The sequence below is a fragment of the Panthera leo genome, chromosome A3 (genome assembly GCF_018350215.1).
Source record: "Panthera leo isolate Ple1 chromosome A3, P.leo_Ple1_pat1.1, whole genome shotgun sequence".
NCBI classification, from domain to species: Eukaryota; Metazoa; Chordata; class Mammalia; order Carnivora; family Felidae; genus Panthera; species Panthera leo.
The window spans coordinates 50,288,894-50,313,502 of record NC_056681.1 but is presented as its reverse complement, the minus strand read 5'-3'; positions in this window follow the sequence as shown (position 1 = coordinate 50,313,502).

Genomic DNA, 24,609 nt, shown 5'->3' with positions numbered 1-24,609 from the left:
TGGAACTACCCTCATTTGGAAGAAAAGTCTGTTCATGTGCAGCACACTCCAAGACGTGATTGGCACACAAAATGCCTTTTGAATAAATAGTGCACCAAAACTTCATTCCCACCTCTTCATCATCACATGGAAGTACATTCTTCATACCTCAAAGCCACTGCTGCCACTCTTGATGGATACAATGGTCAGAAGCACCTATACTTTTTGAGGAAGAATGTGGGCCTCTTGTTCACAGGGCTCCAACAGGCATCCTTTTGAGCACTCCTATAGCCAAAGCCCCCAAATGGTTCTTGTGATTCCTGACTCAACCATCTTGTGAATATATGTGTTAGTCAGGTCCTTCTAAACATAATCCAATTCTCATCCTTCATGAAGAACTATGGCCCTCAGTATATCCAGTTTCATGACATAACGTTATTATCCATCAAGGTTCATCTCAGGGTCTGTACAAAACCAGTCTTTCAGAGTACTATCTCTGAGTTGCAATGTACGATGGGGAACAGCCCCTGTGACTGTGAGTTAGGTGGAGACAAAGGGGTTCTGGCATTTTTGTTTCAGGACTACATGGACATCCAGAGACCTAGGGCACCAGGAGGGGTCCAGCAGTGAGGTGTGTTTTGAGACTGGGCCTGAAGTATTAGCAGTGAGCTGGCCTCTTTCCTGGGCCAGGGGAAATGAAGATAAACATCTCCATTCCACATCGATCACATTCACATTGGATGGAAATATCGAACACACTTTTGTCATGGCCGCAGCCATTTTGACTCCCTGTGTTCTTGACTGCCTCTTCATTCACACTTAGAATCCATTGAGCTGGCACTCACTCAGTAGGCACACAGGGATGGGTGTCAGTTTCCCACTGCGTCCCATGCTCAGTAACAGCCATAAGGAATAGATATCCCAAAAGAGAATATCCCTCCTTTTCGTGAGCTTGGTACTTGGCTGTTTGTAGCAAAAGGTGGGGGGAGGGGAGCCTGCTTATCTCACTGTTCTGCTTGATTGAGGTGCCTTCCTTCTGAAAAGCAGACAGTTCATACAGGAGCAGTAGACTCCAGAATTTAGACACACAGAAAGAGCCCTTTACAGAAAGATGGTACCAATGCCCCTCTTCACTTTGGAGCCACAGCTGGGAGCACCTCCCAGCCATAGGACTGTCACTGGTCACTCCATTCCATGATGGGAAAAGCAAGAAAAGCAGACCAAGTCCCAGGGCTCTCTAGGTGTTTCTGAAGAAGGAAAGCAGGCCTGTTGCTGAGAGGGCTGCCAGATGGAGACTCTAGGGTGCTATTGCCTAAGCCCTCTGTTGTTTCTACCTTTCACAGTCAGCCAGGTTGCCAGGAGCTGGTGCCAGCACCCTCTTCTCCAAAGAAACCACCTTGCAATCACGGAAGAGGTCTTTCTCTCCTTATCCAACATGACACATCTTTCCTCTCTTGTAGAAATAAAGTTCTGCCCGCAATCCATTCAGAGTCAGTATCTCAAGAGTTCTATCCTTTGCCTTCTGCCCAGGAGCCTGGTCCAGTCCTTGTGACTCAGGAGAGGTTTTGCCACAGGGCTCCTTCTTCATTAATTCACTGAGTTTCAGCAGTTTTATTTTTAAACATTTATTTATTATTGAGAGACAGAGTGTGAGCAAGGGAGGGGCAGAGAGAGAGACACAGAATCTGAAGCAGGCTCTAGGCTCTGAGCTGTCAGCACAGAACCCGACATGTGGCTCAAATTCACAAACTCTGAGATCATGGCCTGAGTCAAAGTCAGATGCTTAACCATATGAGCCACCAAGTCGCCCCTAATTCACTGGGTGTCAGAAGTAAGCAGCCATTCAGAGGTCCAGGGTATTTAAAGGGACTTAACAGTGGATGTTTGGTGTGCAGGCTTGGCCAGACATTTGGGCGGGGAGCTGACCTCCTCTGGGTCAAGGGCAAATGAAGCAAAACATCTTCTTTCCAAGTGGATCCCCATTCCCACTGGAAATATAGAGCTTTGGCCCACTTGGCACCCATTTCTATCCCTTGCTGTATTTATGACAATTTATTTTTTTCTCCTGTAGGAGCCATGGAGCCATCATTCAGCTGGCACCCCTGGGTAAGCCCAAACTCCCACTTGGCTCCTGTGCTCAGTGATGGCTATCAGGCTCTGCTCTACCAAAGGAAAGAAGGCCTTGATTCCCTGGGTGCTTTGTGCTTGGCCTGCTGTGCTATGGAGGATGAAGGGGAGCCAGCTTGCCTCACTGACCTGGATGATTCTTTTGCCTTCTTTCTGAGAGCCAGACAGAATCAGCAGGTGGTCAGCACTGGAAGAGCCCTTGCCAGGAATTAGGCAACAAAGTCCTTGTTGCAGATTCCTAAGTAAGAACCTTCAGAACCCAATAGCTACAGCTCAAGCACTGCTGCCTCTATCAACTCATGTATAGAATAGCAGGGATAGACTAGAAATTCCTGGCTACTTAAGAAAGAAAGCAGGCTTCTTGCTGACAGGGCTCCCAGGTGTAGTCCTTCACTGGGCTCTGTTGGCCTAAGCCCACAGGCCTTTCTTATTCTGGATATAACCTGGGTGATAGGAGACTGCACTGGGTACTTCCTTCTCAACTTTCTACAAATCCTGTGTGATGAAGAACTCTGGCAGAGTGTGTCTCCATTGCCACACCTTAGACATTTTGATGAGAGATGGTTTGCATGGAAACTAGTCCAAGACAGTGTCTCAGAGTAATATCTTCTTTCAGCTTGGGGGCTTGGTGGAGCTTTTGTGATGGTGATAGAGGTGTTGCTTTGGTCCCTTCTGAATTTGGTATCAGAATGATGTGGCCCTCCCCATACCCAGAGTGTGTGCAGATGCACAGAGAGAATGCTTTCATGTAGGCTAAGCCAGAGATTGGGGGTGGATCTTGCCTCCTGTGTGGGACATGGGGAAGTGAGGTTGGGGTCTCCTTCTTTCAGTGCCCCCCATCTTGTTTGAATACACAGCTTTGACTAACCTTGTTGCCATTCCTCTCCCATTTCTGCTTTCACAAGTATATCTAAGTTCACACATGGAGACGCTGCAACTGTCCTCTACAACAAACAAAATCCCTGGTGTGGAGGTGAGTTTCCATAGTTTTCCTGAGCCAATGCAGTGCTCTCAGAGTCTGATATCTCAAAGGACAGCTCTACCCCCAATCCCTGAGCCTTTGGTGCTGGACCAGCTACAGTATCATAGAAATGGGTAGCCACATGGATCCCCCCACCCTAATAGATGGAGCTACCCTCATTCAGAAAAAGATAGTGCATATTCAGCATGCTCCATGACCTGTTCAGCGCACAAATAGCCTTTTGAATATACACTGCACCAAGGCCTTGTTCCTGCCTCTTGATCATTACATTGAGGCACCTTCTTCACAACTCAGAAACTCTGTTGCCCCTCTTGATGGATACAAGGGGCAGAAGCACACCAGAAGCCAATGTTTCCTTCTGTTTCTTAAGGGTGAAAGTGGGCCTTTTGTTCACAGGGCTCCAGTGAGCATCCTTTGTAGCACTCCTGTAGTGAATGCCCACAAAAGGTTCTTGTGAGTCCTGAACAAGCCAGCTTCTAAATACATCGTGCTAGTCAGGTTCTTCTAAACATGAAGTCCTCTGGTCTTCATTGTTTCCAGTTTCATGACATTGACTGATCGTCCATCAGGGTTTGTCTTGGTATCCATACAAATTCAGTCTTTCAGAGTACTATCTCTGGCTTGCAGATGTCCAATGGGGACCAGCCCTTATGACTGTGGGACAGTTGGAGCTAAAGGATCCCAGGCCTTTTGGTTTCAGGACTACATGGACATCCAGAGCCCTGGGCATCAGAAGGGGACAAGCTGAGAACTGTTTGTGGGGAGGATGGGTCAGACGTATTAGCAGGAGCTGACCTCCTTGCTGGGCCTAGGGGAAATGAAGGTAAGCATTTCTATTCCACACTGATCACATTCCCATTGGATGGAAATATTCAATGCCTTTTGGTCCTGGATGAAGCCATTCCTGTGTTTCTGACTGCTTCTTCATTCAACTTTAGGAACTATGGAGCTGGCACTAACTCAGCAGGCAGCCAGGGATGGCTCTTGGCTTCCCACTGGGTCCTGTGCTCAATAACAACTATGAGCTTAGGATATCCCAAAGCAGAATAGCCCACCTATTCCTGAGCATGGTGCTTGGCTGTGGGGGTGGGGTGGGGGGATTGGAGCCAGATCGCCTCCTTGGTCTGCCTGATTGAGGTGTTTTCCTTCTGAAAAGCATACAGTTCACACAGGAGCAGTAGGCTCCAGAAGCTAGTCAGCACAGAAAGAGCCCTCACAAGAAGAGGGCACAAATGCCCCTCTCCACACTTTTGCACCACAGCTGGGGGAAGCTCCCAGCTACAGCACTGTTACTGCTCACTCCATTCCACAATGGGTAAAGCAAGAAAAGCAGACCAAGTCCCAGGGTTCTCTGGGTCCTTCTGAAGGAGGAAGGCAGGCCTGTAGCTGACAGGGCTCCCAAATGGAGACACTAGAGGGCACCTTTGCCTGAGCCCTCTGGTGTTCTTCTCTGGAACAGATTGCCAGGAGCTGGTGCTGGGCACTCCCTTCTCCCTAGAATTCCCCATCCAAGTTCTGCAGAACTCTAGCCCTCCTTATTCACCTTGACACATCTTTGCTCTCTTGTAATAAACAAGATTCTTCTCATGATCAGTTCAGAGACAGGGTCTCAAAAGTCTTATCCTCTGCCTTCCACTTGGGAGTCTGGTCCAGTCCTTGTGACTGGGGGGAGATTTTGCCACAGGGCTTCCTCTTCGTTAATTCACTGGGTTTCAAATGTATGTGGTCATTGAGAGGTCCAGGGCATTTGAAGTGGACCAGCAGAGAATGTTTGGTATGTAGGCTGGGCCAGAGATTTGGGCAGGGATCTGGCTTCCTTCTGGGCCGAGGGCAAATGAAGCAAAACATCTTCTGATGTTTTGAGATTTAGACTATCTCGTGCTCAGTTTTTTTTCCCTTGTATTTCTGACGATTTATTTTTTTTCACCTGTAGTGGCCATGGAGCCATCGCTCACTCAGCTGGTACTCCTGGGTTGGCTGCAAACTCTCACTCTGCTCCTGTACTCAGTGAGAGCTACCAAAGAAAGGAAGGTCTTTAGTCCCTATGTGCTTAGTGCTTGGCATGCTGTGCTAGGGAGGGTGAAGGGGAGTCAGCTTGCCCCACTGACCTGATGATTGACTTGCCTTCATTCTGAGAAGCCAACAGTTTTCACATGGGAAGTATGAATGAGGAGGGTATCAGCATTGGAAGAGCCCTTGCCAGGAATTAGGGAACCAAGTCCTTGTTTGCAGATTCCTGAGCAAGAGCTCTCAGAACCCAATAGCTACAGCTCAAGCAGTGCTACCTCCCTCAACTGATGGGAAATGTGGCAGGGATAGATAATCCAGAAATCACTGGCTCCCAAAGAAAGAATGCAGGCTTCTTGCTGACAAGGCTGTCAGGTGTAGTTGTTCATGGAGCTCCCATGGCTAAACCCACAGGGTTTTCTTATTCCAGATACAACCCAGTTGATAGGAAACTGTTCTGGGTATTTCATTCTCAACATTCTCCAAATCTCATGCCTGATGAACAACTCTGGTAGTGTGTGTCTCCACTGCCACCCCTTAGCCCTTTTAATGAGAGGGTTTGCACGGAGACTATTCCAAACAGAGTCTTAGAGTAATGTCCTCTTTTTTCAGTTTGCAGGTTTTGTGGTGTCCTTGTGATAGTAACAGATATATTACATTGGGTCCTTCTCAATTTGGTTTCAGAATGGTGTGGCCTTCCCTAAACCTAAGGTGTGTGAAGGTGCCCAGGGAGAATGTTTGTGGGTAGGCTAAGTCAGAGGTTATTGATGGATCCTGCCTTCTTTGTGGGACAAAAGGAAAGGAAAGTAGAGGTCTCCTTCCTCGAGTTCCCCCGTGCTGATTTGAATGGATAGCTTTGACTCACCTTGTAGTCATTCCTCTCCCATTGCTGATTTTCTAATTTGGTCTCATTTCAGACACTGAGACCATGTGACTTTCCCATACACAACTAAGTTACAAGGATTGTGAGTTTCCACTCAGTTCCTGAGCCAGTGGTGGGCTCTGAGTGTGTGATGTCCCAGAGGACAATTGATTCTCATGTCCCTGAGCTCTTGTTGCTTAGTAGGTTTTTATAGCTGTAGTAAATAATTTTCTTTCTTTGGAAAAAAGAATCTTCCTGGAATTGTTTCAGAGCCCTTGTCTCAGAGCCATGTATTTCCATTTAAGCTGGGAGTCTGATGCAATCCTGGTGAGTGTGCAATAGGTTTGGCCACAGGCATCCTGCGGTTGGGTTTCATAATTTGTGGACATCGCCAGGCCTAGATCATCTGTAGGTGCCCAATGCAGAATGCTTGTGTATAGGCTAAGCCAGGGGTTTTAGGAATGGAGCTAGCCTCCTGTCTGGATCGAGAGTTGATTAAGAAAGATATATTTTTCATTGATGGATGCCAGCCCTTTGGAGATGCAGAACTTGCCACTGCTTGTACTCATGCAAATCCCAAGCTGCTTTCCTAGCTAGGTCTCTGTTCATGTTCCAGGAGCCATGGCTGTATGAATTGTGCCAGTTTCCCAGTCAGTTCCTGAGGAAATTGAAGGAATATGGGTCTATTATCCCAGATGAAACCTGGCCCTTCTCTCCCTGAGCGTGTGGTGTTGCTTAGCTGGCTAGTGTATGCATGAGCATGGGTATCCAGTTGGCCTCCCTCCCCTGACTAATGGAGATCCCTTCATTTTGTTTTTTTTTTTTTGTTTTTTTTTTTTGTTGCTGTATTTTTTTTTTAATATATGAAATTTACTGTCAAATTGGTTTCCATACAACACCCAGTGCTCATCCCAAAAGGTGCCCTCCTCAATACCCATCACCCACCCTGCCCTCCCTCCCACCCCCCATCAACCCTCAGTTTGTTCTCAGTTTTTAACAGTCTCTTATGCTTTGGCTCTCTCCCACTCTAACCTCTTTTTTTTTTTTTTTTTTTTTTTTCCTTCCCCTCCCCCATGGGTTTCTGTTACGTTTCTCAGGATCCACATAAGAGTGAAACCATATGGTATCTGTCTTTCTCTGTATGGCTTATTTCACTTAGCATCACACTCTCCAGTTCCATCCATGTTGCTACAAAAGGCCATATTTCATTTTTTCTCATTGCCACGTAGTATTCCATTGTGTATATAAACCACAATTTCTTTATCCATTCATCAGTTGATGGACATTTAGGCTCTTTCCATAATTTGGCTATTGTTGAGAGTGCCGCTATAAACATTGGGGTACAGGTGCCCCTATGCATCAGTACTCCTGTATCCCTTGGATAAATTCCTAGCAGTGCTATTGCTGGGTCATAGGGTAGGTCTATTTTTAATTTTCTGAGGAACCTCCACACTGCTTTCCAGAGCGGCTGCACCAATTTGCATTCCCACCAACAGTGCAAGAGGGTTCCTGTTTCTCCACATCCTCTCCAGCATCTATAGTCTCCTGATTTCTTCATTTTGGCCACTCTGACTGGCGTGAGGTGGTATCTGAGTGTGGTTTTGATTTGTATTTCCCTGATAAGGAGCGACGTTGAACATCTTTTCATGTGCCTGTTGGCCATCCGGATGTCTTCTTTAGAGAAGTGTCTATTCATGTTTTCTGCCCATTTCTTCACTGGGTTATTTGTTTTTCGGGTGTGGAGTTTGATGAGCTCTTTATAGATTTTGGATACTAGCCCTTTGTCCGATGTGTCATTTGCAAATATCTTTTCCCATTCCGTTGGTTGCCTTTTCGTTTTGTTGGTTGTTTCCTTTGCTGTGCAGAAGCTTTTTATCTTCATAAGGTCCCAGTAATTCACTTTTGCTTTTAATTCCCTTGCCTTTGGGGATGTGCCGAGTAAGAGATTGCTACGGCTGAGGTCAGAGAGGTCTTTTCCTGCTTTCTCCTCTAAGGTTTTGATGGTTTCCTGTCTCACATTCAGGTCCTTTATCCATTTTGAGTTTATTTTTGTGAATGGTGTGAGAAAGTGGTCTAGTTTCAACCTTCTGCATGTTGCTGTCCAGTTCTCCCAGCACCATTTGTTAAAGAGACTGTCTTTTTTCCATTGGATGTTCTTTCCTGCTTTGTCAAAGATGAGTTGGCCATACGTTTGTGGGTCTAGTTCTGGGGTTTCTATTCTATTCCATTGGTCTATGTGTCTGTTTTTATGCCAATACCATGCTGTCTTGATGATGACAGCTTTGTAGTAGAGGCTAAAGTCTGGGATTGTGATGCCTCCTGCTTTGGTCTTCTTCTTCAAAATTACTTTGGCTATTCGGGGCCTTTTGTGGTTCCATATGAATTTTAGGATTGCTTGTTCTAGTTTCGAGAAGAATGCTGGTGCAATTTTGATTGGAGATCCCTTCATTTTGAAGAACACTAAGTTTTCATGTGGGCAGAATGGTCCAGGATCTTCTCAGCACAGAAAGTACCTTTGGATGGAATCCTGCAACAAGACCTGCTTCCAAACATTTCCATCATCATGGAACACATACCTCCTACATCTGTATCACTGCTACCACTATGTACCAATGACAAGGACAGAATACATACACAGAGCCAGGTCTGTGGATTCTGAAGGACGAATCTGGGCAGTCTTCTTGTGGATGAGGCGTACAAGTAGAACTTATGGATGCCACATTTGCCAAATCCCACAGGTGTTTCTCCTTCCTGAGTCAGTCAGTGAGCTGGAGAAGACAGTGCCAGTTACGTCACTTCATTATCCCTGATACATAGTTCTGGCCCTCCCTCTATCCATTTTCAGCCCTTTGCTCTATTTTAACTCTTACAATAATATCCTGGGCCATGACATGGGTATTCTGGTCCAGTCATTGTGACTGTGGCAGATGTTTGGCCAAGGGGCCCCTGGCTCTTCAGCAGGATAGTTTTTCCTGTATGATGGTTCATCTCTGCATGAGTCACACAGAACTCAGATTTCTGGCCAAGTAGCGCTGTGGTTTTGTTTTTGTTTTGCCATGAAAGATCCTCCGAGCCTCTTGGGTTTCAAGCATCTTGAAAAGACAAGAATAACTACAAAATTGGAATTTGTTACAGTAGCTGAATGATGCTCAGGGCAAGCAGTCTTTATTTTAAACCCGTGCAACCCTAATGATATATGAATAGTCAAGGCAACCCTGGTCTAGTGCCACTCTCTGCATTTCTTCCAGGCATATTGCACACTGACCAGCATCTTGACTCAAAACATCCTCATTATAGGGTATCCCTATCCCTGGCTTTCTTCACCACATCCTATCATCCTTATCCATTTTATATGAGGGTACACATGTGAGAGCACTTTAATCCTCCAAACGTGGGCTGGGAGAAGTGAACTGGTAAGGAGGCAAACACCAGGAGCTGCTCGAATGGGTTCCACCCTATGTGCCAGTCTCTTCCTTCTGCTATAGTCCTTGGGGCTGTTTTGGGCCTAGTCCTGCTAGCCAGGACTGTTGAGTATGCTGAAGGAGGACAGCATTGCACAGGCCAATGCCATGGTTGCCACACCATGAACACAGGTGGTTTTGCTGGGCCACTGAGACTGCTATGGTACAGAGTTGTTCCTGCCTTTGCCCCTGACCCAAAAATCTCATTTGATGGTGACCTTCACACAATAATGATACCCGTGGTCCCCTGGCACATCTTTGCTCCAGATGGAAAGTAAATCCAAGACCAAGTGCAAATGCTGTCATTAGTAGTGGTTGGGCTGCCTTGCTTGGGCCCCACCTCCAACATGCACAGGCTTGTGTGAAAATCTCTCCCTGGGCACAGGTTGAGTGAGTGACAGCTCTATGGCTCCTGACTCTAAATAGGGAAATAGTTAGACAAATAACCATGGGAAAGGAGTGTCCATAAGGAGGGCCAAAGTTCCAAATAGCCAATGGGAATGGGAACATTTTGGAAAGGGACTGTGTAACTTCATGTCCCCTCATCCAAGAAAGGAGTCTAGCTCCTTTTCCAGTCCTCTGGCCCAGCCTGTGTGCAAATGTTCTAACCTGGGCCCTTCCAATGCCCTAGGCCTCTGAATGCATGCATGGTTTTTACATCAACTTGCCAGGGTCCTGTGGCCAAACCCATCACACAGTTTGATGAGGGTGTCCAGCTGAACACCAAAGATATTCCACTGAGAGACTACATGGAATGGACCTCAGAGAGGACCTAGTGTGAAAATAGAGAAAAAAGGTGAAAATGGATCCACGGAGGGTCAGAGTTCCTCACTAAGAATGAGAATGGGATCATATGGAGAATGAAGTGACTAGTGTCATCTCCTCACAAGCTGGCTCTCTCAGGAATATGCAGAACCTGTGGACTTTGGTGAAAGGACCCCGCTACAGGCTACACCTGGGAGCCCTGTCAGCAAAGGATCTGCATTCTTTCTTCACAAAAAGAGGGAGAACCCTGTCTTTGGGTCTGTTTCTCACCATTAGAGGACAGGGGCGGCAGTGATTCAGCTCTGCTTGTTTGGGGCTTCTGGCTGATGGTCAAGTGGTTAGAACTTGGCCTGGGTCCAACATTCACTTCAAAGTCCCTTTGGGCACTAACCATGGCCTGAAGCACAGTGCACATGCATGAACCATCTAATCTGCAGGATGAAGGCACTTCTGTTAGCAAGGGGAGGGAGGCCAGCTGGCTACCCATCCCTTCACTGACTCTAGCTGACTAAGCACCAAGCCCCCAGGGACAGAGGGGCTTGCTTTACTTTGGGATGCCAGACATTGAGAGCTGTCAATTTGCTCAGAAACTGGGAACTCCACACCCATGTTTGGACCTGGGCTGTGTACCTGACACAGACCCATGGATCCTGCAATGTTCTAGTTTAAACCGAGTACATTCTCCTGAGGCTCTTGCTCTGACTGGCTCCCAGGTAGAACCTAGTTTGAGACAAAGAGCCATAAAATGCAAATAGGCAACCTGAGGACCAAAGGTCTTCATTAAGAAAGAGACTGGGCTAGCGTCTGACTTCAGCCAGGTCACGATCTCGCGGTCCGTGAGTTCGAGCCCCGCGTCGGGCTCTGGGCTGATGGCTCGGAGCCTGGAGCCTGTTTCCGATTCTGTGTCTCCCTCTCTCTCTGCCCCTCCCCCGTTCATGCTCTGTCTCTCTCTGTCCCAAAAATAAATAAAAAACGTTGAAAAAAAAATTTTAAGAAAGAGACTGGGCTAAGTTAGAATTCAGTGCCTACTTCTATCTCCTGTCAGGCTGGCTGTCTGGGGAGTAAGAAAGACCTGAGTATTAGTGCTAAAGAAAACTCCATTGGCTACACCCAAGAGTGAAATTCTACAGGAGGTCTATATTGTTCACTAAAAATCAGGAAAAGCTGGATTTTGTGGGTTTTTTCTGTCCTTCATCAGGAAATAGAAGCACCATTTATTTGGAGGAAGGGGTTCCTGCACCTAGCTTGTGATCAAGTGTTTGAGTCTGGACCTGACACAGTTCTTTAAAGGGCCCTTTTGGTCCTGACCAAATCCTGAAGCATAGTGTGCATATGGGAATCATGTTTGACTCAGAATGAAGGCATGTCTATCCTTCACTGCACTTACCAGAGCTGGCCAAGCACCAAGCACTCAGGGAGGAGAAAGCCATCCTTCCTTTGATTTGAAGTTACTGTTTGCACTCACATAGCAAAGGACCAGAGTGGGAGTTTAGCACCAATCTTTCACTCTGCTTGTGTGAAGTGATTCGAAGCCCAATCATCCCTGAATGTGACCAAGGGCTTAGAAAATAGCAAATTTGTGGGAATGGCTACAAAGGAGGCCAGGATCTACAATACAGATGGGAATGGAGTGGAATATATGCTGGACATATATTTATACCTTAATTTCTCTTTGCTGCATGTGTAGGGCCAGTCCCTCCCCAAACATCTGGGACCTCCTACACACATCCACCCATACCCAACTTGGCACCTTCATATGTCCTAGGCTTCTCATTGTGAACGGAGTTCTCATGGGAAGTTACAAGAGGTCCTGTTGCCAATCTATGCCAGACTCACCAGGACTCAGCCAGAGTCCCCAGTTTAAAGTAGAAGATATTGCTCTGAGACACTGATTCTGAATGGACTCCAGCAAGATCTTAGTTTGAAAAAAAAGAGCAAACGGATGGAAATAGAGGGCCAAAGTGCTTCATCACAAAGGAGAGCAGAATGAAGCTGACAAGGACATGCATAACACAATCTCTGGAGAAGCTGTTGTCTATAGTAAGAAACACCTGTGGGCAGGGACAAGGAAACATCCATTGCCTACTCCTGGGTGCCCATTTGGCAAAAGGCTTGAACTTTTTTTTCAGAAAGGGAAGGAAGGCTTCTGACCTTGCTCTTTTGTATGCCCTAACCTTCAGGGAAGTGATTCACTGGTAACAGTTAATGTTCCCTAGGGTGCTGTAGGTTATTTAACCAAGTCATGGTGCAGTATTCCTTGTGAGGCTCTTTTGGGCAGAATTGTCGTGCAGTCTACTATGGATGCTGCATCCATCTGCCTTAGAGAATGGAGACCACTCAATCAGCCAGGAGAGGGAGGCAGGCTGGCTACCCATCACACAGATTAAGTAGGCCAGTCAAGCAACAGCTGCTCATGGACAGGACCGTCATTCTTTGGGATAAAGGAACTGATTGCTCTCACATACTACAGGACCAGAGTGGTATTTCATCACAAATCCAGGATATTGGGTATGTGGCTGACAGACCAATTCCACTTGGTTGTGACCCACGACCTAGTTAAGAAAACAGAAAATGGATGGGAAGAGCTATAGGGAAGGCCAATTTTCTACATTACAGAGAAGATTAGAGTAAAGTTGGGAATGAAATGTCTAACATAGTTTCTCCTTCAACCAGAAAGAAGGCCAGCACCCTCCGAAACCTTGGCATTGCCTACACATGGACACTCTGCTGGACACCTTCAAGGCCCTATTCCTCCCATTGTCCACACACTTCTGAAAGGCACATAATGAGGGGTCCTGTGTCCCAACAATGACAAAGACATAAAGACTTGGCCAGAATCCCCAACGTAAAGGAAAGGATATATCTCTGAGACACTGGTAGTGAATGGCACCCAGGGAGAAATGACTTTGCAAACAGAAAGAAGTATTCATTGAAATGGAAATATGGAAGGACAAAGTGCTTTATCATTGATGAGAATGGAACAAAGATTAGAATGAAGTATCTAGAATGACAACTTCCTGGCAAGGTTCTGTCTAAGGAGTAAGAAACCCCTGTAGCCAGAGAAAAACTAAACCTCTAAAGGGAAACTTCCTGAAAGCCCAGTCTGCAAGATGTCTGCATATTTCCTTCTGAAAGAGAGGGGAAGCTTCTGGCCTTGGCTGTTTTTCCTGTCCTCCCCTACAGGAGATAGGGGCAGCAGAGATTCAGGGTTAGTGGGCCCATGTTCCAGGCTGTTGCTCAAGTATTTGTAACTGTTCCTGTGGTGCATTAAGTTTTGAAGGGCCACTATCTGTACTGACTCGGTCCTGAACATACCTCATATGTATGCATTATGTGCTCTTCAGAAACTTAGGCCAAACACTAAGTGCTCTCTGACAGCAGGGCAATCTTTCCTATGGGATGTCAGAAACTACTCTTGGTTAGCACAGACACAGTGTGAGAACTCACCATCACTCCCTGCGAGCTCACTGTGTGATTGACAGCCTCACTGGCCCACACAGCCTGCAAACAAAGTCCCAGTTAGCAAATAGCAATGGGATGGGAATGGCTCTATGGACAGCCAAAGTTTCATATTAGATGAGAATGGAAGAAAGCTGAGAGGGAAATGTCTGCTTCCATTTGCCCTTGCCCCAGAAGTGAGGTCAGCTGCCTCCCAACACCTTTGGCCCTAGATACACACAGCTATTCTATGCTGGGTATTTTCCACTGACCTACATTGAATGTTGTCAGTATAGATCTAGAAGGCATGTTGCAGGACTCCTATGGCCCAACATATTCTACTCATCCAGAATCCTCAATTAAAATCAGAGGGAATTGCTCTGAATCATGGACCCTAATTGGTCCATGACAGATTCTAGTTTGAAAAAGAGTAAAAGGGGGCACCTGGGTGACTCAGTCACTTAAGCCTCTGACTCATGGTTTCAGCTCAGGTCAGGATCTTGCAGTTCATCAGTATGAGTCCAACGTCGGGCTTTGTGCTGAGAGCTCGGAGTCTGGAGCCTGCCTCAGATTCTGTGTCTCCCAATCTCTCTCATCCCTTCCCCCTGTGCTCTCTCTCTCTATTACCCTCAAAACTAAATAAATATTTTTAAAAATTTGAAGACAAAAAGATGGGGTCCTAGGTGGCTTAGTGGGTTAGCCATCGGTTTATCGCTAAGGTCATGATCTCATGGTTTGCAAGCTCAACCCCCACATCAGTTTCTCTCCTGTCACCATGGAGCCTGCTTGGGATAATCTTTGTCTCCCTCTCTACCCCTCACCACATGCTCTCTTGCTCTCTCTCTCTCTCCCTCTTTTTCTCTCAAAAATGGAAATAAACACAGAGAGGAAAAGGGTGGAAATCAATACACAGAGGGACAGTGTTCCTATGAAAGATAAGAATGAGATAAGTCTGAGGATGAAATGACTAGTACAACTCCTGGCAAGCTGTGTCAGGAATAAGAAACACATATGGGCTAGGGCAAAGGGAAACCTCCACTGTTTACAATGGGAGCCCTCATGGCAAGATGCCTGTATTCTTACTTGAGAAAGAGAAAGAAAGCCTTGGAGTTCACTGTTTTTCCTTCCCATCCTATGAGTGGATAGAGGCAGCAGTGATTCAAGTGTAGGGGGTTTGAGTTCAAGTGTTTAGAACTGGACTGTGGTGCAATAGTTCTTGAATGATCTCCTTCAGTGCTAAGCACATCCTCGACAATACTGCCCATGGGTGAACCAGCTGCTCTTCAGACAGAAAGCATCTGTAACAGCCAGGGAGAGACACAGGTTGTCTAACCCTCATTTCTTTTATGAGCCAGCCAAACACCAAGTACTCTCAGGAAGGCAATCTTTCCTTTGGGATATCAGAAACTGCTCTTGGTTAGCACAGCCCAGAGTCAGAGCTCATTGGGAATGGCTGGGCATTCACTATGTGGGGGACAGCCTCATCAGCCTTGCTTGGGACCCAAGACATAATTATCAATACAGCCAGGGAATTGGAATGGCTACACACAGGACCAAAGGTTTTCATTTCAGCTGAGAATGGGATAACGCTGAGAATGAATAGTCTAGCTCCATGTTCCTCTTGTCCCAGAAATGAGGATAGCTCCCTCCTGATACCTCTGACCCTGACTACACACAAGTTTCCTGCTGGGCACCTTGAAATGCCCTGGGCTTGTCTTTGTCAACAGAGTTCTGAAAGGCCATTTTTTAGGGACCCTGTGGTCCAGCGTATTCCAGAGTGGCAAGAACTTGGCCAGACTCCCTAGTGAAAAGTAGAGGAAATGCCTCTGTGACACTGTACCTGAATGGACAACAAGGAGAACTGAGTTTGAAAAAGAGCCACAGGGTGGAGGAGAAAACACAGAAGGCCAAAATTCTTTATTAAGAGAAGACAATGGGATATAGCAAAAAAAAAAAAAAAAAAAAAAAAAAAAAAAAAAAAAAAAGAAACGACTAGCACAATCTCCTGGCAAGATGGTTTTCACAGGAGTAAGAACACTGTGTGAGCGTGAACAAACAGAAACCTCCTGTGTTGTTCCTTCATAAGGAGATGGAAAGTTTCTGGCATTTGATTTTTTTTTTGCCCTGTCCTCTGAGGTAGTCATGCTACACAGTTAGACTTTTCTGGCTTGTGACTGACCCTCAAGTATTTGCAAAGTGGCTCTGTTGCACTGGTCCTACTGGTCCTTGAATGGGCAGTTTCTGCACGTTCTGCGGTCCCTGAAGAAGACTGCAAATGGGTGGCCTGTCTGCTCTTCAGAATGAAGGCATCTGTAGCAGCAGTTGATGTTCTGCTAACTATTCCCATACCAACTCCAACCTTTCAAGCACCAAGTCATCAGTGATGGGGGTCAGTGTATCCTTCTGTGTATCAGAAACTGAATGCTTTCAGATCGCATGGGAGCATCATGGAAACTTTCCACCAATGCCTGGTTTTTCACTGAGTTATTGGCAGGCTCAGTGTGCCTAGTGAGAAGCAAGATATAATTAAACAAAGCACAAGGGATAGGGCACCTGGGTGGCTCAGTCAGTTCAGTGACTGACTCTTGATTTCAGCTCAGGCCATGATCTCATGGTTGTGAGGTCAAGCCCCACACCAGGCTTTGTGCTCACAGCATGGGGCCTGCTTTGGATCCTTTCTCCTTCTTTCTGCCCCTACCCTACTCATGCTCTCTCTCTCCCTTTCACTCTTACTCACTCAAAAATGAGCAATGTTTAAAACAGTTTTCAAAAAAAAAACAAAGAAAAGCAATAATGAAATGGGAAAGGACACATGGAGGGCCAAAGTTCATCCTTTCCAATGAGAAAGGGATCAAGCAGAGAATAGAGTGACTAGTATAATCTATTTGCAGCTGGCTGTCTTCAGAATAGGAAGCACCTCTGCACTGGGGAAAGGGAAAAACACCACTGGTTTTACCTGGAAGCCCAGTCCAGAGGAAACCTTCAGCTGGAATTCAAATGAGAATGGGATACAACTGAAAATGTATGGTGTGGCTCAGTGTTTTCTTGTTGCAGGAGCAGGACTGTTTTTCTCCTAACTCCTCTGGGCCTCCCTACATGCAAACATTCCATGCTGGGCCCTCTCAAATGCGCTAGGTGTCCTGATGTACTCATGGTTCTAAAACACACGTGGTGACAGGCCCCATAGGCCAAAGTATCCCAGAGTCCAGAAAACTTGACCAAAGTCTTCAGTTAAAATGAGACTGAATTGGTCTTAATATTTGGCCCCAAATGCCTACCAGAGGAGACCCAGTTGAACAAAAGACAAAAATGGACTTGGATAGATACACAGAGGGCCAAAGTTCTTTCTTCCAGAGGAGAATAGGATAAATCAAAGAATGAAGTGACTAACATAATCTCAAGTGTAAGACATACCAATGGCTTAGGTCCAGGGAAATGTCCATTGACTACACCTGACGCCCCTACTGCAAGAAATGTTCATCCAGAAGGTAGGTAAGCCAGGAATTCTTCTGGCCATTGCCTTTTCTCCTGCCCTTTCCATCAAGTATAGATGCAATAGTCCTTCAGTGATTCAAGGTGAGTCTCCCTGCAGACCTTCAAGTCTTTGGAACCAGGCTCTGGAATCTTTGCCTGGCTCTTTGCCTGTAACCAGGCAGGAATCTTTGCCTGGGCTCTTTCTTCATTGACCCATGTCTGGGAGCAAACTGCCCATTTGAGAGCCTTCTACTTTTCAGAATGAAGGCAGCTCAATGAGCCTGGTGAGCGTCACAATCGGGGTAAACATCCCAATGCCACCTGCAGCCTGTCAAGCACCACACTGTCAGTCAAAGGAGAGCAATTTTCTCTTTGGGATGTCAGAAACTGATTGCTCTTGGTTAGTGCAGGCAGTCGTGGGGAGCTCTCCATTAATCCCTGAGTGCTTTTTATGTGAATGATTACACCATTTCTCCTGAACATGACCCAAACCTCGTTAGAAAATCCGCAAGGGGATGAGAACATATGCAGGGCCAGAGTTCTTTATTTTAGGAGAGAAGTAGGATATAACTCAGAAGGCAGTGCCAAGCTTCATTTCCCCTTTCTGCAGAACTGAGGCTGGCTCCCTCACACTCCTCTGTCCCTGCCTACCTGCAAACATTCTGTGCTGGGCTCCTTCCAATGCCTTATGTTTTTTGTAGCCAAGGTAAGGCTGAAAGGCAAGCCCTGTGTGTGGGCCCATGTTGCCAACTTTGCTCCAAGTTGGGAGGATGTGGCCCTACCCCCAACCTGACAAGAGAGGACATGGCTCTTGTATTCTGGCCCTGAATGCCCACTGTGAATGCCTAGGTAGAAAAAGTGCCAGGGGATGGGAATGGAGACATCAATGGCCCATGTTCTTCACTGCAGATTAGGACAGCATAATGCTAAGAGTGAAATGAGTAGCTAACCTCCTTCTGGCCCCAAAAGGGAGGTCAGCCCCCTCCCAGCTGCTCTGGACTTAGCCTATGGGCAAAAATTCTGTTCTGGGCACCTTTCAATGCCTTAGGCCTCCCTTTGTCAACAGAGTTAGGAAAGGCAAGTCTCAAGGAGCCCCCTTGCTCAACTTATCCCTGAGGAAGTTGAGCTCAAGGCGACTGTCCAGTTAAAAGTGAAGGAGATCTCTCTTGGACACTGGCTGTGAATGTCTCACAGAGAAGACCTAGTTTGAAAAAAACCATGATAGAAATGGATACATAGAGTGCCAAAGTTCTCCTTAAGGAAATAAATCTGAGAATGAAGTGATCAGCACACTCTTTTGGCAAGCTGGCTGTCTTGGGAATGAGGAACACCTCTTGGCTGCGGCAAAGGAATCCTCCATTGGTGACCCTGGCAACCGGTTTTGTAAGAATTCTTCCTGTGGGATGACAGAAAGGGATGAGAAGCTTCTGGGACTGAGTGGATTTCTTACCCTGACCTACAGTGGAGAGTCACCAAGCATTTTGTTGTAATGGGTTTTGACACTTCTGGGTTTGGAATCAGGCTCTGTGGAAGTATTCCTTGAACAGGCAATGTCCCGGCCACTTCTGGAAACTAAATGCCCATGTGATAACTGTTTGCTTTATCATATGAAGGCATCTCAAACAGCCAGGGGAGGGAGGCAACATGGGTAACCCTCAAGGCCAAGCCCCACAAGGTCGGTCATGGTAGTTCATCGTTAATTGGTGATACTAGAAACTAATTGCTCTAGGCTAGCATAGGATGGAGTGGGAGCTGGCCACCAATCCCTGGGCGTGTGCTGTGTGAGTGAAAGCCCTACCACATTTCATTGTGACTCAAGACCTCCTTCAAAAATAGCTAGGGGATCCGAATGGATACATGGTGTGTCAAAAGTCTTCATTTCAGCAGATAATAGGATAAAACGGAGAAGGAACTTACCAGCTCTGTTACTCTTCTCCCTACAATTCACGATGCTTCCTCCCAGTTCTCTGGCTTTGCCTATACACCAACATTTTGTTTGGCACCTGCATGTGCTCTTTTTCTTGTCAAAATATTTCCAAAAGGCAAGTCTCAAGAGGCTTTTTGCCCAACCTATGCCATAATCAGGATGTCTTGGCCAGGCTCCCCAACTAAAATGAGGGGACATTGCTGTTAGGTCTGGCGTTGAATTCTCTACAGTGGGGACAAAACAAGAGCAAGGGGTGGGAATGGATACACAGAAAGCCAATGATCTTCATTTCACACGGGAATGGCATAATTCTGGGAATAAAGAGAATAGCACAATCTCCTGCCAAGCTCACTCTTTTCTGAAGGAACAAGCACAAGTGGGCTGGGTAAATGGGAATCATCCATCTGCTGCTTCATGAGGGAGCATAAGGAAAGCTGAGGGCAAAACCCAAGCTAGTATTACCTAACCACCCCCAGGTAGGATATGTGTGACATTCCTCAGGCAATGCTGGCTCCCAAGGGTAAAAGAAATCACAGGAAACAAATGGTTAAAGTGATAGAGCCCCCATCAATTGACAAGAATTTAGTAAATTACAAGAAAAAGGCAGGGGCCTAATCTCCAGAAACCTACAGACTCAGTTTCCTGGAACCCCATCACCCTGCCCTCCATAGTGATGTGAGGAACAAAGGCAAGAAGAAAATGGCATATAAAACTGAATTTCCTGGGGTGCCTCTGTGGCTGAGTCCATTAAGCCTCAGACTTTTACTCAGGTCACAATCTCACATTTCTGTGTTCCAGGCCCATGGGACTCTGTGCTGACAGATCCCAGTCTGGAACCTGCTTCAGATTCTGTCTCCCTCTCTCTCTCTCTGCCAGAGAGCTGGGTTGCAAATTCCTTCTCTCTCTCTCTCACTCGATCGCTCTCGCTCTCACACTCCCCTCTCTCTTAAAAAAATAAATACACATTTTTTTTTTAAATTAAAACTTCATTTCCTGTCCCCTGCAGCTCATTGAGAAATACTTGAGGGCAGAGTCCAATTGGCAGAGTCCAATGTTTCTCCAGAAACTCCCTTCTGTCTTAATGTAAATGTTTTGATAGAGGGAAAAACCTCTTTAGCTTGACAATAGCTAGGCCTCCAGTAATCTGTGAGTCCTTAGCATATGAAAGTCTCCTTGTAAACTTGACATTTAACTTTACCTAGCCCAAGCCCCTGGTATAGAAACAGGCTTTCCTATATATGAAGGACCCAAAGCTAATATCCTCAATGGGAAAAAACTGAGAGCTTTCCCCCTAAGGTCAGGAACAAGACAGGGATATCCACTCTTGCCACTGTTTTCAACATAGTATTGGAAGTCTCAGCTTCTGCAATCAGACAACACAAAGAAATAAAAGGCATCCAAATTGGTCAGGAGGAGATAAAACTTTCACTCTTTGCAGATGACATGATACTCTATATAGAAAATCCAAAAGATTCCACCAAAAAACTGCTAGAATTGATTCATGAATTCAGCAAAGTTGCAGGATATAAAATCAATGCACAGAAATCGGTTGCATTCCTATACACCAACAATGAAGCGACAGAAAGAGAAATCAAGGAATCGATCCCATTTACAGTTGCACAAAAAAACATGAAAAACTTAGGAATAAATCTAACCAAAGAGGTGAAAAATCTATACACTGAAAACTATAGAAAGCTTAGGAAAGAAACTGAAGAAGACACAAAAACGTGGAAAAAGGTTCCATGCTCCTGGATAGGAAGAACAAATATTGTTAAAATGTCAATACTACCCAAAGCAATCTACATATTTAGTGCAATGCCTATCAAAATAACACGAGCATTCTTCACAGAACTAGAACAAATACTGCTATAATTTGTATGGAACCAGAAAAGACCCTGAATAGCCAAAGCGATCTTGAAAAAGAAAACCAAAGCAGGAGGCTTCACAATCCTAGACTTCAAACTATACTACAAGGCTGTAATCATCAAGACAGTATGGTACTGGCAAAAGAACAGACAGATCAATGGAACAGAATAGAGAACCCAGAAATGGACCCACAAATGTATGGCCAACTAATCTTTGACAAAGCAAGAAAGAATATCCAAATAAAATTAGCACAGTCTCTTCAGCAAGTGGTGCTGGGAAAACTGGACAGCATCATGCAGAAAAATAAACCTGGACCACTTTCTTACACCATACATAAAAATAAACTCAAAATGGATGAAAGACCTAAATGTAAGACAGCAAGCCATCAAAATTCTAGAGGAGAAAGCAGGCAAAAACCTCTTTGATCTTGGATGCAGCAACTTCTTACTCAACACATCTCCAGAGGCAAGGGAAACAAAAACAAAAATGAATTATCAGGACCTCATCAAAATAAAAATCTGCACAGTGAAGGAAACAATCAGCAAAACTAACAGGCAACCGGTGGAATGGGAGAAGGTATTTGCAAATGACATATCAGATAAAGGGTTAGTATCCAAAGTCTATAAACAACTTATCAAACTGAACACCCCAAAAACAAATAATCCCGTGAAACAATGGGCAAAAGACATGAATAGACACTTCTCCAAAGAAGACATCCAAATGGCGAACTGACACATGAAAAAATGCTCAGCATCACTCATCATCAGGGAAATACAAATCAAAACCACAATAGATACCACCTTACACCTGTCGGAATGGCTAAAATTAACTCTGGCAACAACAGATATTGGCAACGATGTGGAGAAAGAGGATCTCTTTTGCATTGTTGGTGGCAATGGAAGCTGGCGCAGCCACTCTGGAAAACAGTATGGAGGTTTCTCAAAAAACTAAAAATAGAACTACCCTACGACCATCAATTGCACTACTAGGCATTTATCCACGGGATACAGGTGTGCTGTTTCAAAGGGCCACATGCACCCCCATGTTTATAGCAGCACTATCAACAATAGCCAAAGTATGGAAAGAGCCCCAATGTCCATTGATGGATGAATGGGTAAAGATGTGGTATATATATACAGTGGAGTATTACTTGGCAATCAAAAAGAATGAAATCTTGCCACTTGCAACTACACGGATGGAACTGGAGGGTATTATGCTAAGTGGAATTGGTCAGAGAAAGACAAAAATCATATGACTTCACTCATATGAGGACTTTGAGAGACAAAACAGATGAACATTAAGGAAGGGAAACAAAACTAATATAAAAACAGGGAAGCGGACAAAACAGAAGAGGCTCATAAATATGGAGAACAAACTGAGGGTTATTGGAGGGGTTATGGAAAGGGGGATGAGCTAAATGGGTAAGGGGCACTAAGGAATCTACACCTGCAATCATTTTTGCACTATATGCTAATTTGGGTGTAAATTTTTAAAAATAAAAAATAAAATAATTTTAAAAGAAAATGTAGAAAGCAAAACAAAACTAATAACTGTTGTTAGCTATAACAAAATAAAGCAGTCAGTCCCAGATTACAGCAAAAGTTGCATTTAGAAGACAAATGCAAGATATTTACAAAGTACCTCATAAAAAATTTATGCTGTACCATTCTATGGCCTTCAAGCTATGCAGTCAATACATTAACAAATCTTTAGAGGGAATCTATTATGTGACAAACATGGTGTATGTGACTGCTATATGTCTGCCTTTTTTTAATGAGTTTCATCTTTCTCACTGAGTTTCTTATAAACTTTGGAACATTCCCATATTCTGGTTAACTATTCTAAAATTTTAAATAAATTATGTTAAATGAAAAAAAAGAACTGTTTCAAAATCTAAGCTGGGAATGATAAGTGCCATATACTTACCTCTGTAAAAACAACATTGTGGAGAACCATCTTTCAACTAACATCCTGTTACCATAAGTTAGAAGTGTTTCAAAACCTATTCTGGGTACTCTGTTAAACAAGTTGTGAAGAAACCACCTTTCAACTTAACATCTTCTTTCACTAAGTCAGAAGTGTTTGAAATCTGTGAGAGCTAGGATAGGGAATGTTCCCTACTCTCAACTCTGTGAAACAACATGGAGGAATAACCCATTTTCAACTAACATTTTGTTTCACTAAGCTTGTACTGTTGGAAAACCTATGCAGCAAACCAGAAGCAAAGTGCCATATACTTAACTCTGTGAATCAACACTGTGAAGAAAACACCTTTCGATTAACTTCTTGTTAGAAGACTTGAAAACATGAGAGGAACTATTGGGGATTAGAATATATTGTCCTATATTCAACTCTAACATCTCTGTGGTGAAATCATTTATTAACTATCATCTTGTTTCACTAAGTTAGAGGTGTTTGAAAACTAGGACTAGAAAGAAGTATAATGAAAGTGCCACATACACCAAGTCTGTGAAACAGCACTGTGGAAAACCATGTTTCAACTAACATCTTGTTTCACTGAGATAAAAATGTTTGAAAACCTATGTGGGGAACTATCAGAAGGGTGTCATATACTCAACTCTGTAACAACATTGTATAGAAAATTTCTTTCAAGTAACATCTTGTTTCACGAAAGGAGAAGTATTTGAAAACTTATGTGGGAAATCATAATGCAAGTATCATATACCCTACTCTGTAAAACAATACTGTGTTTCTGAAACCTGCCAACTAAAATCTTCATTCACAAAAGCAGAAGTCTTTGAAACTCTAGACCTGGATACATAACAAAAGCACTGTATATTCAACTCTGAAACATCACTGTGGAGAAGCCATCTTTCAAGTAACATCTTGTTTCTCTAAGTGAAAAAGTGTTTGAAAACGTATGCAGGGTCTGTAAGGAAAGCATCATATACTCCTCTCTGTGAAAAGAACAATGTGGAGAAATGATCTTTCAACTAAAATCTTGTTTCACTAAGTTATAAGTGTTTGAAAATCTAGGCCCAGAAGAATGATGAAAATGCCATATACACATGTCTGTGAAACAGCATTGTGGAAAAACCATGTTTGAACTAACATCTTGTTTCACGGAGATAGAAGTGTATGAAAACCTAGGCAGGGAACTATAATGAAAGTATCACACATTCAACTCTGTAAAGAACACTGTGAGAAAACCATCTTTCAACTAACATCTTTTCACTAACATTGAACTGTTGGAAAACCTATGCAGCAAACCAGAAGCAAAGTGCCATATACTTAACTCTGCAAATCAACACTGTGAAGGAAACACCTTTCCACTAAAATCTTGTTAGAAGAGTTTGAAAACACGAGCAGAACTATTAGGAATGTGTCATATATTCAACTCTGAGTAACATCTCTGTGGCGAAACCATCTATCAACTAGCATCTTGTTTCACTAAGTTAGAAGTGTTTGAAAAACTAGGACTAGAAATATAACAAAAGTGCCACATACACAAGTGTGTGAAACAACACTGTAGTAAAACCACGTTTCCCCTAACATCTTGTTTCAAGGAGATATGTGTTTGAAACCTACGTGGGGAACTATCAGGAAGGTGCCATATACTCAACTCTGCAAAAAAACTGTATGGAAAATTTCTTCCAAGCAACATCTTGTTTCACGAGAGAATGTTTGAAAAATTATGTGGGAAATCATAAGGCAAGTACCATATACCCAACTCTGTAAAACAATACTACATAGAAATCAT